We start from the raw sequence: 16,985 nt of genomic DNA, 5'->3' as shown, positions 1-16,985 counted from the left end.
TTTGGTTCTAGTCTCTCTAAGGAAAATCAGAAGCAAAATTCAAAAGCAAAGAAAGATCAGAGGTTTGTAAATGAAGTTGGAAAGTCCTTCCCCCTTCCTCATCTCATATGGGAAGCTCATGGTGGGCCCTTATTCGGAGAAAAGTCATCATCTATAAACATCAAGGAAAGATTATCACTTCCAGCATGCCTTCAATTTCAATATCTTGGGAGAGCAAGAACGGACTTTTGTGCAGCCCACACATATATCTGGAGGTTGCCAAATAACACTTCCATGAGTTTCCCACACTAAATTAGTTCAGGAAACAGATATGAATAATTTGCTTTATCATAAATGGTTCTTTATGCATAGCAGCTACTGAATACCATTGTCATTTAAAGCAAACTTGGACTTTGCTTTGACTTTTAATTTGTACCTAGGGACCTATTTGCACTGTCTGGTCTTTCTTTTGAGTCATATAACATGAAAAGTTAGGGATATTATTCAGCCTCTCTCCTCTCTAAACAGATGATGATAAGATCTACCTAAACTTTGATTTTAAAAAAAAAGTGGAGTAGAAGGCCGGGGGTGGTGGCTCACGCCTGTAATCCTAACACTTTGGGAGGCCGAGAAGGGTGGACCCCTGAGGTCAAGAGTTAGAGACCAGCCTGGCCAATATGGTGAAACCCCGTCTCTACTAAAAATACAAAAATTAGCTGGTCATAGTCATGGGTGCCTGTAATCCCAGCTACTTGGGAGGCCGAGGCAGGAGAATCGCTTGAACCGAGAGGTGGAGATTGCAGTGAGCTGAGATTGTGCCATTGCACTCACTCCAGCCTGGGCCACAGAGCAAGACTCCGTCTCAAAAAAAAAAAAAAAAAAAAGAGTAGGAAAGGGACAGGCATGAAGATTGTAATTTAACAGTGAGGCAAGTGGATCCCAGGAATTTGGGTCAATCCTTGGAAGATCAGGGATTTCTGACTGCGCCAGTCATGGAAGGTATTGGCCCATGTGTCAAGAGTCTTTGAAAATTAGATGGGCCTGGGGGAGGTTAGACACTAGAGTCGGTGAAAACCAGGCAGTAGGTCATGAGAAGTTTAATATCTCTCCCGCCTGTCTTTTTTTCTTTTGCCCTTTTCTTTTCTTTTCTTTCTTTTCTTTTTTCTTTTCTTTTCTTTTCTTTTCTTTCTTTCTTTTTCTTTCTTTCCTTTTTGTTTGTTTTTATTTTTTATTATTATTATTTTTTTAAGAGACAGAGTCTTGCTCTGTCACCTAGGCTGGAGTGCAGTGGCACAGTTATAGCTCACTGCAGCCTTGAACTCCTGGGCTCAACTGATCCTCCTGCCTCAGCCTCCCAAGTAAGTAGCTGGGACTACAGGCTCAGATCACCATATCCAGCTAATTTTTTTTTTTTTTTTTGGAGAGATGGGGTCTCACTATGTTGCCCAAGCTGGTCTTGAACTCCTGGGCTCAAGTGATTCTCCTGCCTCAGCCTTCTAAAATGCTAGGATTACAGGTGTGAGCCACAGCATTTGGCCTGTGTTTCTTTTTTCAAAAAAATTATTAATAGACTATTTTTTTAGAAGAACTTTAGATTTGCAGAACAACTGAGCTGATAGTGCAGACTTACAGTGTTTCTTTCCCCAGCTTCCAGTGTTATTAACATCTTAAGTTAGTGTGGTACATTTGTAGTGACTAAGGAGCCAGTGTTGATCCATTATTATTAATTAAAGTCCATAGTTACGTGAGGGTTTCCTCTTTGTGTTGTACATTCTGTGAATTTTGACCAATGTATATATACACACACACTTATATGTATAATAACGTGTATCCACCATCACAGTATTACGCAGAGTAGTTTCACCACTGTAAAAATCCACTGTGTTCCACCCATTCATCCCTTCCTCCTCCTTGAACCCCTGGCAACCACTGATCTTATTATCGTCTTACCTGTTTCGCCTTTTCCAGAATGTCATATGGTTGGAATCATACAGTATATGGCCTTTTCAGACTGGCTTCTTTCACTTAGCAATAGGCATTTAAGGTTCCCTTGTGTGTTTTGGGGGTTTGATAGGCCATTTCGTTGTAGTGCTGAGTAATATTCCACCATGTGGGTGAGCCACAGTTCGTTTGTCCATTCGCCTATTGAAGGATACTTTGGTCGCTTCCAGTGTTTGGTGATTATGAGTAAAGGTGCCATAAACCTCTGCATGCAGGTTTTTGGAGGATGTAAGTTTTCAACTTAGTTGGGTAAATACCTAGGGGCACAACTGCTGACCGTAGGGTAAGACTATGTTTGGCTTTGTAGGAAATTGCTGAACTGTCTTCTGAAGTAGCTGTACAATTGTGCATTCCCAATAGCAAGAAATGAGAGTTCCTGTTGTTCTGTATCCTGTCAGCATCTGGGATTGTCAGTTTTCTGAATTTTAGCCATTCTAATGTATGTAGTAGTAGCTCATTGTTATTTTAATTTGCAATTCCCTAATGATATATGATGTTCAGCATCTTTTCGTATGCTTATTTGCCATCTGTATATCTCTTTGATGAGATTTTTTTCTGATTGTTTGCTCTTTGATTCAGTTGTTTATTTTCTCATCGTGGAGTTTTAAGAATTATATATATACACACACACATATACACATATGTACATATATATGTACACACACATACACACATATACACACACACACACACACTTGAAAAAATTAGAGACAAGTTCTTCTCTGTTGCCCAGGCTGGAGTGCAGTGGTGAGATCATAGCTCACAACAGCCTCCAACTCTTGGCCTCAAGCAGAGTTTTACAGGTGTGAGCCACTAAGCTGGCCTGCATATTTTAAATACAATCCTTAATCAGATATGGAATTTGCAAATATTTTCTCCCATTCTGTGACTTGTCTTCTCATTCTCTTAACAGTGTCTTTTGTAGACTTTTCAAATTTTAGTGATGCCCAACTTACTGTTTTTTTTCTTTTATGCATCATGCTTTTGGTGTTCTAGCTACACAGTCATTGCCAAACCCAAGGTCATCTAGATTTTCTCCTATGTTTTCTTCTAAGAGTTTTTATAGTTTTACCTTTTATGTTAGGGAGTATGTTCTATTTTAAGTTAATTTTTGTAAAAGATATAAAGCCTATGTCTAGATTTTTTTTTTTTTTTTTTTTTTTTTTTTTTTGGGTGTTTTTTTTTTTTTGGTTCCATTTTTTTAAAAGATTTAAATCCTTTTTTTTATTTTTTTTTTTTTTTTTTTTTTTTTTGCATATGGGTGTCCAGTTGTTCCAGCACCACTTGTTAAAAAGGATGAATTGCCTTTGCTCCTTTGTGAAAGATTAGTTGAGTATATTTGTGTGAATTCCTACTGCCTTTTAGTTAAAATTTTGGGTACTGTATATGGGGAATGCTGGTGGTATTTGTTGCAAGCAGATTCTTGTTTTCCCCTCCCTCCAGTCAATAACTGAAAATAAGTGTTTGCAACACAAACACACACACGCACACACGCACATGGCTAGTGCAGTGGGTATCTGTGTACATCATTGTGGACCCCTCGCCCTGTTATCCTTCAGCTTTCTCAGAATACACTAGCTCCTTCCGGTTCTACTTTATTTCCTCGTTTTCTCCCACCTTATAGGACTGCACATTTGAAAAATCGTTGAAACAGATTAAATAACACAGTCTAATTATCACCTACCTACAGCCCATCTAGCATTTCAAAAAGAGGAATTTTGGTGAGTTCATGATAAATGTAGGCGGTCTCTCTTCCTGTCTTAGGTCTTACAGTGTCCTTTGGGGCCCTGTGAATCTATGATAAAAGATATTGACTCTTTACGGGTAATAAGGCCGGTGGGATTATTGGGCTATTACCAACCAGTCAAGATGAATTCTGAGCTCTTTTGCTTTGTCAGTTACAGGAGATCAGCTATAAATCCTGGCCACACAGTGCTCCAGTTTGAGAGTGATGATTTCCACCACTTTCCCATACTTTAAAAGATTGGCATCTGCCAAGTGATCAAAACACACAAAGAGGCCTTTTAACCAAGTCTAGTTTGGAATTTCCAGTTGCTAACCACAAGCAGGTCTGGCAAGCTAGGAGGCCGGTTGGCTGCGCAGCTACTCCAGAGTGTGCGGTAGCCGAGGGCTGCGTCCGCGTAAAGCCCAGAGCTGTAATGATGTCAACTTGTTATTTACTTTCCAAATCTGAATGACTGAGCAAGGCGAAAGGAGAATCAATCAACCACAATGTGACCCTACAGGCGGAAAAAACGCAGCGCTCCCACCAGCAGGCGGTGGGGGAAGGGAAGCACGTGTAGCCAGGGCAGGGTTGCATCATGAGCTCGTTCGCTCGGGTTTTCTATTGCACCCTTCGTTTTTCGATTGCATGTAATACTCAGCATCAGTCTGCACAAGCCCAGGGAGCCCGGGAGCAACGAAGGGCAGGCTCAAGGGAAGGCCCCACCAAGTCCTTCTGGGGGGCCTTGAATGGCAACTGATACGTAATAAGACACAATCTATTCTGCTGATTCACAATTATGGAGACTGTGTAAGTGTGTATTTTTTTATTGATGTCCTCTAATGATGGTGTAGCAACAGTCGTTTTGCATCATTGACGTTTTACGGCAATATTTTGCAGGGTAATTTTGAGGTCCGCCTTTTTGATGGAGGACCGGCCTCTTAAAAACTCACCTCCGGCCGCGCGCGGTGGCTCACGCCTGTAATCCCAGCACTTTGGGAGGCCGAGGCCGGCGGATTGCCTGAGGTCAGGAGTTCGAGACCAGTCTGGCCAATATGGTGAACCTAAAACTACTAAAAATACAAAAAAATTAGCTGGGCGTGGTGGCGTGCGCCTGTAATCCCAGCTACTCGGGAGGCTGAGGCAGGGGAATTGCTTGAACCAGGGAGGTAGGTGGAGGTTGCAGTGAGTCGATATCGTGCCACAGCACCCCAGCTTGGGCAACTGACCGAGACTCCGTCTCAGAAAAACAAAAATAAAAACAAAAACCTCACCTCGGGTCCCCCTCCCCCCACAACCAGAACAACAAATGGTCTAGTGTTCGAGGAAGAGCAAGTGAGGTTATAGTTTAGATTGCTGAGTGCACCGGACTCTTAGCACGAAGCTCATTATATAGTAAAGGAAGGGGCAAGAATATTTGAAAAATATTCAACAAGGCTGACCCCAGAGGTGCTGGGGAGGGGGAGTGGAGATCTGTTTAACTGAATTAAGGCCGCGAGTGGTGGGGAGTAGCCTACGTGGAGGGGAGGAAGGAGCGCTGGGGACTTAAGTGCACCGGGGCCAGGCCGTGTAAGCCATTGCAACATTAAGCACTTTGCAAGGGCCAGAGGGCTGAAGCCTGGGGGTTGGGGTGGGAGTGCTGAGGCCCGAGGGCCCAGGTCCCCCTAACCTCCTCAGCCCCCACACCTGAGCTCCTGGCGCCTATGCTTGTGTGTCTGAGTTTGTCCCTAAGCGTTTCTGGCTCTTCCTGGAAGATGTTTTGCAAAGGTCGAGGCTCCGCCGGAGCCCCCACTTTTTGAGGTGGGGTAAAGACTACTGGGGTGTCTTCTAAGACGCTTATTTTGAGGGAGATTCACCATCGGGCAGGTGGCAGGGGGTTCTCTTGGGGCAGCTGGGTGGCTTCCTTATTGGGGTGGGGGAGGGTAACACTTTAGCAGGGACCGAGGTTCCCCTGCCCCCCAGAAACAGAGGGGGTGGCCGAGGTTCCCGTCCCCTCGAGGCAGTCGTGGAAAGGCTGGGTTTGGGATGTGATGGGGGTAGCCCTGGGGTCCTCTCAGTCCCACGGAGGCCACGGGGAAGGGACCGGGACCAGAGCAACTCGGGAAAGGCTTGGGTTCCCCTCACCCACCCTAGGCGTTGGGGAGCGGGGCGGGCTTGGTAGGGACGCTGGTCCCCCGACCGTGGGGCAGGGGCTGGGTTGGGACGCGGGTCCCCTCTAGGAGCCGCGGGGGAGGGGCAGGGCCGGAGTCCCTACCCTCGTGGGGGAGGGGCTGGTTCGGGACGCGGCTCCCCCGGGGCTCAGGGGCGGGGCCGGGTGGGACGCCGGGTGCCCTCCCACGGCCGTGAGGGAGGGGCTGGCGGAGGGGGCGGACCCCTGGCGGTCCTCCCGGTTGGGGTCCGGGCGTTCGCGACCGCTCCCCGCGGAGGTCACTGCCCGTGCCAGTCCCTCCCGCTGTTCCGCCCTCTCCCGCCGCCGCCGCCTCCGCCGCCGCGCCCGGCTCAGCGCCCCCACTCCGCGCTCGGGAGCGAGGAGTCGCCAGCGCCCCCGCCGCGCCGCCGCCGCAGCGCCCTCCGGCCGCCATTCGCCACCGAAACTTTCCAGCGCCCGCGCCCTCTCCGGGACTCGGCGGCGGCGGGGCGGGGGCGGCCCGGGGGCGGCGCGCGGCTGCTCCGGGGCGCCGGGCCCTCTTCGGCCGCCGCACGGCCGGGGCTTGGAGGCTGCCGGCCGGAGGGAGGTTCGGAGCGCGGCCGGGCGCGCGGCGCCGCCACAAGTTGCGCTGTTCGCGGCGAGGTGAGTGCGCGGGGCTCGGCGGGCCGGGCGCGGGGTCCGCAAACTTCTGCGGGGAGGCGGTTCCCGCGCTGACCCTCCAGGGTCTGGCCGGCGACTCGGGGCGCCCGGACGCTCCACCCGCCCCTGGAACTACAGGAGGCGCAGGTCGCCAACTGTCCCCGCGGCGCTCGGACTGGGGTGCGGCGCGCTCCCAGGAGGCTGAACAATACCCCGAGGTGGCCGCTCCCCAAAGTGCCGGCGTGCCTTGGGGGGAGAGACGGAGGTCGGCGGGGGGCTCTTTTGTTTTGGGGAGGGGTAGGTGGCCGGTAAGTTTATGGAAGAGCTCGGCTTTTCCTCTGGTGCCCCTTTGTCTGCCGATCTTGGGGCTTGCTGGGCAAACCTGCGCCACCGCGGGCTCGGGGGACCGGGGTGGAGGGCGGTGGCGGGATTTCCCCGCTGTTGGGGAGAGGAGCCCCATTCATCCCCGGGAAGCGGGCCGGCCCGCCCGGACCTGGGTGGAAGCGCAGCCTTACGAAGTGAGGCAAGCGGCGGGCGAGGTGGCGCGGGCCCCGCGTCTGCTCAGTTTCTGAGGCGCAGAAACTGTCAAGGAAGTCAGGAGCCCCAGTCCTCCGCCCATCTCCCCGGCCCGAGCGCACAGCTGGGCTGGGGACACCCCTGGCCGGTCGAGGGTCTGCAGAGCGCCGCCGGGAGAGAGCGCAGACCTGTTGCTGCTCCTGGGCTCTGGCGGGGCGGGTGGGGTGGGTCTCGCAGATCCTGGGCCCCGGCCTTGCTACCCAGGAGGACCTTCCCTAAGGATGGGACCGGTGCTCGGAGTGGGGTATGGGGAGTGCGCCTTCGGGAATCAGCGCTGGCCGGATATGTGACAACTGTGGGTCGCTGGAGGCCCGCCTGCGCTGGGATAGGGCCTGGACCTCACGTGCGTCGCCTGTGCTCAGTCAGACCGGGGCCGGGACTCGCTCCCTGCAAGGCCTCGTGTTCCCCCAGCCAGCTGCGTTGGACGTTCCACAAAGGTAGGGACTGACGTTTATTTTCCAGTCAGTGATGTTCTGGAGCAAAACCTGAAAAGAAACAAAAACCTATCCTCTATTGTATTTGCGACTGTTTCTGCTTTGCATTGTCATGTGTGACTTGACCTGCCTTCTGGATGTTTTCCTCTCCTGACACATTTGCCGAGCCCCTGGTTTCACCTGGAAGGCGAGGGGGAAGGACGGCAACCTCCCTGCTAAGGTCCCAGGCAGTGGCTTTGGTGTCGGAAGTGGCACTTGAGGATTTTCTGAAAAGTTTACAAGTCTTTCCTAGAAAAGATGTGATTAGGAAAAATAAAATACAGAAGAATGTTCAGTATGACGCGTTTATTTTAAAGGGTAGTCATGTCTCAAATGTGCTGCAGATTCTTGTGGAAAGCCACCAAGCTGGGTAACTAATACAAACAACAAGAGTTTTTCACCGCTGGATCACCGGCCCTTAAGGCGATTCCAGCCCTTAATAGAACACACACCTGTAGGGCAAAAATGGAGATTTGTGGTGTAGTGCTGCCACCCTCGCTCCCCCACCCAGGCATTTTGCCCCTTTACTGGGCTCAGAGAACTTCTCTCTGCCAGTGGTTTTAAGGAGGAGACAGTTTGCAAAAATAATAACTTTATTGTAGACATACTTAAAAGTGAATGTTTCAATTTCTGGAGTTTTCCCATCAATTATATCAGTACCACTGGTTCTGTACAACATCATCTTAGTTAGAATATTTTTTTTTCACCTTTTAAGGTGAGGAACAGAGGCGGGAAAATGGTCCCTGCACAGGGAGGCCATCTCCAGCAGGTCCCAAGTGTCAGGAATTCAGATATTCCGATATACTCCTGCTGGATAGGAGAACACCTCCGCTAGAACCTGGGCCTGGCCCCCTCCCAGTTTTCTGCAGGGCGTCCAAATTCCCGTGCTCTGCCCCGCAGCAAGTGCCCTGTGGGCCTCCTGGCTTAGCTGATCATCACAGCTTCTCTGCCCGGCAAGGCAGGACCATCCTCGCACTGCTTTCCTGATGCCTTGGATTTGCCTTTTTTTCCTCCCTTAGGAGAAACAGAAAAACCTAGTATGTTACATCCGAGAAGTTGTTAATCTTTCACTGCCGCATGCATTGAAAAATCAGTTTCAACCAGGAAGCAACACTAAAGGCATACTGTAAACACTTTTTTTTTTTTTTGAGTTCGAAAGATAAACTTTTTTCCCCCTTAACTATTTTTAGTGAGCCGGAGACTGGACTCGAGTTTTTCCCTCCGGTCTTGCCCTCTCCACTCCTGCCCTCACTTTCTGTGGGGTTGGAACACATGTACCATGCTGGCCAGACTGGCAAACATGAAACCCACCAGAACCAAAAGAAAAGCTGGATGTGGGAAGGGGCTGAAGAAGTCCACAGGTTTCTAAAGGGCAAAGAGAGCCTAGGCTGAGGAGAGGCGTTTCAGATCTCCAGGGGAGAAAGGCAGCCGTTAAGGAGTCCGCCACGCTGCTGCCTGCCTGGCCAGCGGGAGCCTGACTTCAGATGGATGCGCCTCCCAAGCTGGCCCCCTCCCACACAGCTATCGCCATCCAATATTTACGGAGAATCCACTGCATGCCTGAAGGTTGCAGAAGTGAATTGGAAACCGTTGCAAATGGAATTTGAACAAATTTAAAGTTAAGATGAAAGAGAGAATATGTTGAGTTTTCAGAGGAAGTCGGGTACTGTTTCCTTTTCTTATGTAGGTTTGTTGTTGGCCGATGGGATCAGAGAGATTTGAGATGGGGCATGATAGGCGGCAGGTTCAGGAGAAAGGGAAGCTTTAGAAATGAAGGTAGAGAAGATGCTTGCTTATTGGAACAGTATTTTCAACGTTGAGCTCTGGAATGTTGCAGCCAACTAATGCTTCTCACTTGGGACAATTTTGTCCCCCACTTTTGAAGGGGGCATTTGCTAATGTCTGGAGACATTTCCCTTCCTGCAACTGTTAAATTAGCAAGCAGGTTGAGCCAGCTGGGTGTGGACCTGCGTTTTCCTCGTGGAGGCCCTCTTCCAAGTGTCAGTAGGAAAAGGGCTCCCCAAGTGTTGCGATTACAGGTGTGAGCCACTTTACTCAGTCGAAGGACATAGAATTATTATAATGCTTGGAGCCTAACATGCCTTTTTTGTTTGTTTGTTTGTTTGGTGTTTTTTTGAGACGAAGTCTCTCTCACAGTCCAGGCTGGAGTGCAGTGGTGTGATCTCGGCTCACTCCACCCCCCGGGTTCAAGCGATTCTCCTGCCTTGGCCTCCTGAGTAGCTGGGATTACAGGGACTCCCCACCATACCCGGCTGATTTTTTTATTTTTAGTAGGGGTGGGGTTTCACCATGTTGGCCAGGCTGGGCTTGAACTTCTGATCTCAGGTGATCCTCCCTCCTTGGCCTCCCAAAGTGCTGGGCTTACGGGCATGAGCCACCATGCCCAGCTAGCCTAACATGCTTATAGTTTCCTGTTTTCTGAAGTTGGGAATTGGGTCTAGAAAGGTATCACCATCAGTCACGATGGTGTCTAGTAGTTTGCTTGCTTTTTTCCCTTATCTTTTCCCTCTTACATTTTAGGGCTGTATCTATATAATTTTATTATTTAAATTACCATATACTAAATTTGGCTTTTTGGGTGTATTACGAGTCTTGACACACGCATAGTTTCGTGTGACCACCATCATAATCAAGAGAGAGAACAATCTCCTCAGCCCAGAGATGTTCGTGGCTCTGTCTCCCACAGTTCCTCCACAGTCACCCCCCCATCCCCGAATCTGGGGCACCTGCCCATCTGCTGTGCCCTGGAAGTCTTGGGGATCCCATCTGAGTGTAACACATGGTGGAATGCCTTAGGTGAATCCGTCCGCTCTTCCAGCACCACCTTTGCCTCCTCTCTCTCATGACACACGAACTTCATGCCTTTGTATGCTTTGGCCAACCTGCTTTTCTTAGAACAGCACATTTTGCACTGTAGATGTTATCACAAGCAAGGAAAAGAACAGCTTTGTGCCTTAATCTAAGAAACCACAGTGGAAAAAAATCAGGTGTGTTGTTGAGGCAGCTAAAGCCTTGCTCCTTTTTAAATTTTTAAATTTTTCTGGATATGTAGGTGTATATATTTATGGGGTACATTAGCTATTTTGATACAGTCGTGCAATGTCTAATCACATCATGGAGAATGGGGGTATCCATTCCCTCAAGCACTTATTCTTTGCGTTACAAACAATCCAATTATACTCTTTTAGTTATATGCTCTTTTTTCTTTTCTTTTTTTTTTTATTTTGAGACGGAGTCTCATTATGTCGTCCAGGGTGGAGTCCAGTGGCGCGATCTCGGTGCACAAGCTCAAGCAATTCTCCTCCTCAGCCTCCGGAGAAGCTGGGATTAGAGGCATGTGCTACCACGCCCAGCTAATTTTTTTGTATTTTTAGTAGAAACGGGGTTTCACCACGTTGGTCAGGCTGGTCTTGAACTCCTGACGTCAGGTGACCCACCTGCTCAACCTCCCAAAGGGCTGGGATTACAGGCGTAAGCCAACGCACTCGGGCTGTTTGCTCTTTATTCTATGCCAGTTAGTTCTTACTGCCTCATTGGTTTAGATGGGACATTTTCTAATGTTGTGTTTTTGTTTTTGTTATTTTGAGATGGAGTTTCGTTCTTGTTGCCTAGGCTGGAGTGCAGTGGCATGATCTCTGCTCACTGCAACTTCCACTTCCCAGGATCAAGCAATTCTCCTGCCTCAGCCTCCCAAATACCTGGGATTACAGGCATGCACCACCACTCCCGGCTAATTTTGTGTTTTTAGTAGAGGTGGGGTTTCACCATGTTGGTCAGGCTGGTCTTGAACTCCTGACCTCAGATGATCCAGCTGCCTCAGCCTCCCAAAGTGCTGGAATTACAGGTGTGAGCAACCACGCCTGGACTCTGATGTCCTTTTAGAGGATGTTACCCTCACCTTTATTGCACATTCCTTCCAAAAGGTACTTCATATGTAAAATGTATCGGAAGGTTATAGTCATGGCTTTAGTTTAAAAACAGGATACGTGTTCATTAAGAGCCTTTGCCGTTTTCCCAATGGGTTAATCACGTAAATATAAAATAGGCTAAAAATATCAAGTTGTTTTTGCATTTGTTATAGAAATAAAAAAACGAATTCCTACGTCTGTGGTTCTATGGAGCTGCTAACCTGTATTTTACTTTGGGCCATAATGTCGCTTTCTGTGACCTCATGAAGTGGCGTGTTTTCTAATATAATCCTTGTCCTGGCATTTTGGTGACTTTTGTCCTGCCTGAGGTGGTCTGCCTGCTTGTGCGAAGTCACAGAACCTGTGCATGTTCTACCGTGTAGAGTTAAAGGGCTGGATGAGTGGCCTCAAGCCTTCTCCTCCCTCCCAGGTGTGAAGATTTGGTTTGGAAGATGGACCCTGCTTCAAGGTCTGGGAGGCCATGTTTTTTTCACACTGGTTAAGGATGATGGTTTTATGTTAACTAAACATTGGGATAAAGTGACAGTTGTTTATGACCCGTGCCTAGAGTATCAGTTTTCCCATGATTAAAATAAGCAGTATTTTGGTAAACATGGATAAGTTAGTTGCGCATTTTAGTTTAGAAACCCACAGCGAGTCAGAGGGCGCTGGGTGCTACTGGGCGCCTCTGAGTGATTCCCGGGAGAGCGGCAGTTCTCCAGTCCCAGGAGATCCTGTGAAAGAAGCACAAACAGCGCTCATGGCAAAACTCACAGTGTTTATTCTTGACCTGGGTGTCTGCCTTGAATTCTTGTCATTTTTCCTATCGTGGTGGATGTAGCCGGAATGCTCTAAAGAAAACATGAGAGTTTTCTCTGCTTGTTTCCCTTGAGCCTGGAACGGAGATTATGACCCCAGATAGCCTGCACAGGGCTCTTTCCTTTCTGAACACCTGCCCAGGCTAGAATACGGGAGTGGGGAGGAGGTGAGGCTCTCTCCTGCCCGGTAACCTTCCCAGCCAGCTCTCCAAGATGCCGAAACCTTCCTTCAGGTCTGTTGAAATGGCATCCCCAGCACCATCATGTCGGAGCAAGAAGAGAAGGGCATGTGTCCCCTTTAGGGAAGCTTGACTCATTGCAATTAGGGACCTGCCTGTTGTTAGGCTTTAGAGTCCATGTGAACGTGCAGTATTGTTCAGTGCTGCAAGCATTTCTGCTTGTCTGAATTTCCTGATAGATGGGAATTTGGACAAAAAGAAGCTCATTGTATACGATGCCATTTTATTTCTTAAATCAGTAATAACAAATACTTTATTTATTTATTTATCTTTAGAGATGGGGTCTTGCTCTGTTGCCCTGATTATAGCTCACTGCAGCCTCGGCTTTCTGGGCTGAAGTGTTGCTTCTGCCTTAGCCTCCCAAGTAGCTGGGCCTACAGGCACAGGTCAGCATGCCCAGCTTTTTTTTTTCTTTCTTTCTTTCTTTCTTTTTTTTTTTTTTTAATTTTCAGTTTTTTTCTAGAGATAGAGTCTTGCTGTGTTGCCCAGGAGGGTCTCGAGCACCTGGACTCAAACAATCTTCCTGCATTGGCCTCCCAGAGTGCTGCAATTACAGTTGTGAGCTACCGTTCCTGGCCAACATATACTTTAATATGGCAAGACCACATAAAATCATTTTAAGAGGCTGGGCATGGTGGCTCATGCCTGTAATCCCAGCACTTTGGGAGGCTGAGGAGGGCAGATCACAAGGTCAGGAGATGGAGACCATCCTGGCTAACATGGTGAAACCCCGTCTCTACTGAAAATACAAAAAATTAGCCAGGCATGGTGGTGGGCGCCTATAGTCCCAGCTACTCGGGAGGCCGAGGCAGGAGAATGGCGTGAACCTGGGATGTGGAGCTTCCAGTGAGCCGAAATTGCGCCACTGCACTCCAACCTGGGCAACAGAGGGAGACACCATCTCAAAAAAAAAAAAAAAAAAAAAAAAAAAATCATTTTCAGAGCTGGAGGAAAATTCAGCAGGACTGAGTCATGATTTCAGTTTCTAGTGCACTGTGGGTAATTCTGTCTCAACCTGGACGCTTGTGCTCCTTCATTTATCCCTGTTATCTTGTCATCTATGTAAAGATGAGAAATGAAGTTGAGTGGAGAACTGTCGCCAAAGTCTGCCATGTAAAAATCGGTAGTGCCAATATGCAAAGGTAATTCCCAGCTGCTATAAAAGTCCAGGTGGCTTCACAGTTTCAGGTTGTATTTCCCAAAAGCATAGGGAGTTGGTGTCCCTGAATAGGAAATTGACGTCCCTGCCATTTGGTTCATTTGGGGAATGGAATAACCTTGTGTCCTTGCCTTCAGTTCTTTTTTCAACAGAATCTTATCAAGCATTTGAATCCTACACAACTGTAATGCCAGCTCCATATTGATAAAAACTCAAGAATTCAAAACTATAAACTTGAAAACAGCAATTGCCAACTCTGACAATAGCAGGACAGTCTGGAGGACCCTGTTCAGAGCAAGTCGGATACTGTTTCCTTTTCTTGTCTAGGTTTGTTCTTGTCCGATGGGATCAGAGAGATTGAGATGGGGCATGACAGGCGCTGGGTTCAGGAGAAAGGGAAGCTTTAGACATGAAGGTAGAAAAGATGCTTGCTTATTGGAACAGTATTTTCAACGTTGAGCTCTGGAATGTTGCAGCCAACTAATGGTTCTCACTTGGGACAGTTTTGTCCCCCACCTTTGAAGGGGGTTTGGTTTAATTCCCAATTTGATTATGAAGGAAATGTCAGATTCAGCTTGCATTTTCAAGACATGGTAGTTCTATGTCAGCTTCAGCCATTTTCAAGGATCTGTCTTAGGATACTTCAGAAAGCCTAACTTTTGAGATGCACTTAGTTCAGAAGTTCATGAAAATAAGAATGAATGATCTTTCCTGTCCAGTACATGACAGAAATTATTGTAGACCAGATGAGAACAAGGAGAGATGCTTGTGGATATTACATGTCACAGGATGCTGTGATTAATTTTATGGGACTGAGTGTAATTCCTTTAAGCCAGTAGTCTCTAAATTTGGGGGAGGGACAGGGGACAGAAATGACTTGTTTCAGATTTTAATTCCCAAAAGGGTCTTAGTGAGTTTCATGCCCTCTGGCAGGTGCACAGCAAGATTTACTGGGATGCAGGAAGAAATTATGAAAATGTCCATTAAAAAAATCACTAATACTTGTAAAAAATATATTTCTTGTCCATGAAATGCATGTTACTTGAGTATTATATATATTTAATAAATAAATTACATGAGTTAGGAGCACCTTCTGAAAACTTTTTTACTGAAAAGGATATATGATGAAAAAAACATTTATGATGTAGGTCCCCAAAGGCTGGAAGAGGGGGTGATACTAACGTCCCTGCATGCAGGCAGGACACAGTTGTACTCCCGTTTCCTCTGGCTTCAGCTACTGAGGTATGTGTGCGCTTGCACGCACATGTATGTGCATTAAGTAACTTTGAGATCCACCAGCTTAAGGATTGGACATTGCTCCAGAGGTACAGATATTAGTGATTTGGCTTAGGGAAGAAAGAATATGCAATAACGGGGAACCATGCACATACTGGATCTATTATTGTATTTTGTGTGTTGTTTTTAAAGCTGAAAAAATACCCATGTTTCGGAACTAGATGACAGTACCTCGTTTGCAGGTGCATGAGGAAACCTTGGAACAATGCTATGCTTTTTTTTTTTTTTTTTTTTTTTTTTTGAGAGGGAGTCTCGCTCTGTCACCCAGGCTGGAGTGCAGTGGCCGGATCTCAGCTCACTGCAAGCTCCGCCTCCCGGGTTCCCGCCATTCTCCTGCCTCAGCCTCCCGAGTAGCTGGGACCACAGGCGCCGCCACCTCGCCCGGCTAATTTTTTGTGTTTTTAGTAGAGACGGGGTTTCGCCGTGTTAGCCAGGATGGTCTCGATCTCCTGACCTTGTGATCCGCCCGTCTCGGCCTCCCAAAGTGCTGGGATTACAGGCTTGAGCCACCGCGCCCGGCCGGAACAATGCTATGCTTTTTAAGCATTTTATGACTGCAGTGTTTTAATAATCACTGAATTCTGTTTATAAATCAGCCGATTTCATCAGACGGATGCCCTCAGGGCTCTGGAGAATTAGGCGTTTTGCTGCAGAAATTGTTAAGAATTTCAAAGACATCAACATGAGATTGTACCAGAATTGAGTTGTGATAAAAGTCCTAGGGTGCTTTAAATCTTTAAATCTGGTTGTTTGTTTGTTTTTTTGAGACGGAGTCTCACTCTGTCGCCCAGGCTAGAGTGCAGTGGCATGATCTCAGCTCACTGCAACCTCCGCCTCCTGGGTTCAAGCGATTCTGCTGCCTCAGACTCCCAAGTTGCTGGGATTACAGGCACCTGCCACTACACCTGGCTAAGTTTTGTATTTTTAGTGGAGACAGGGTTTTGCCATGTTGGCCAGGCTGGTCTCGAACTCCTGACCTCAGGTGATCCACCCACCTTGGCCTCCCAAAGTGCTGGGGATTACAGGCGTGAGCCACCGCGCCCGGCTGTTTTTGTCTTTGTTTTTGAGACATATTTCATCTATCATGGTTATTAAGTGTTTTGGTTTTTGCATTTCTCATAGTTTTTTGTTTTGTTTTGTTTTTTGAGATGGAGTGTGGCTCTGTCGCCCAGGCTGGAGTGCAGTGGTACGATCTTGGCTCACTGCAACGTCTGCCTCCCGGGTTCAAGCAATTCTCCTACCTCAGCATCCCAAGTAGCTGGGATAACAGGTGCCCACCACCACCACGCCTGGCTAATTTTTGTATTTTTAGTAGAGATGGGGTTTCACCATGTTGGCCATGCTGGTTTCGAACTCCTGACCTCAAGTGATCTGCCTGCCTTGGCCTCCCAAAGTGCTGGAGTTACAGGCATGAGCCACCACGCCTGGCCTCATTAGTTTTTTTTTTTTTTTTTTTCTCCTGAGTTGCTGCTACACTACTGGTGTTTACAGAGTGAATAAACATAAAAATTATATTCACAACTCAGACCACATTGTGGGCTGTGGAGGTGAGAAATAGGAATCATCTCTAAATTTAAGGTCTTCTGGCTGAGCTCATTTGCTTAGAATGGCTGATGGTTTTCATGAGATGAAATGCCAACCTCAAGTAGTTCTGGGTTTCCAGACCAGTTTTTAGTTTGTTTAACTAGAGAGAATTGATATGTCAGCTTTAGTTTTTGTGTGTAATTTTTGGTGTTTGCATCTGTTTTCTCCTTTGTGAATACTGAATTCACAACATAACTTTGTTATATGAAATGATGCTCGTACACTTGTGCAGTGCGTTAAAAAGCTTGCCAGGAGCAGTACTTGTAGATTTCTGTGTACCAACAGGATACCTAATGCCGACCGTGATTAATGCTTATCAGAATCTATGTAGACCTCCATTTGTCCTTTGATAAACTGAAATATTTATGTCCACTTTTTAAAAAACCTGTTGCTTCTCTTTATAGTAATACTCAGAAGGCG

The 16,985-nt window shown here is 47.4% G+C and overlaps 1 protein-coding gene across 3 annotated transcripts in view; it reads left to right on the top strand.

Moving 5' to 3' along the window:
- The first annotated feature begins 6,045 nt into the window (after window positions 1–6,045).
- TBL1X (transducin beta like 1 X-linked) overlaps window positions 6,046–16,985 on the top strand; it is a 261,662-nt gene continuing 250,722 nt past the window's right edge. Inside the window, exon 1 of one of the 3 annotated variants that reach the window (XM_031660567.1) lies at window positions 6,046–6,494. The gene's annotated coding sequence lies outside the window, so the exon portion shown is untranslated. The remainder of the gene's footprint in view (window positions 6,495–16,985) is intronic. The other 2 variants (XM_031660568.1, XM_031660569.1) reach the window with 2 other exon arrangements.

The sequence above is a fragment of the Papio anubis genome, chromosome X, assembly GCF_008728515.1.
Source record: "Papio anubis isolate 15944 chromosome X, Panubis1.0, whole genome shotgun sequence".
Lineage (NCBI taxonomy): Eukaryota > Metazoa > Chordata > Mammalia > Primates > Cercopithecidae > Papio > Papio anubis.
Note: the sequence above shows the minus strand (reverse complement) of the source record. Positions and strands in the feature narration are given on the sequence as shown.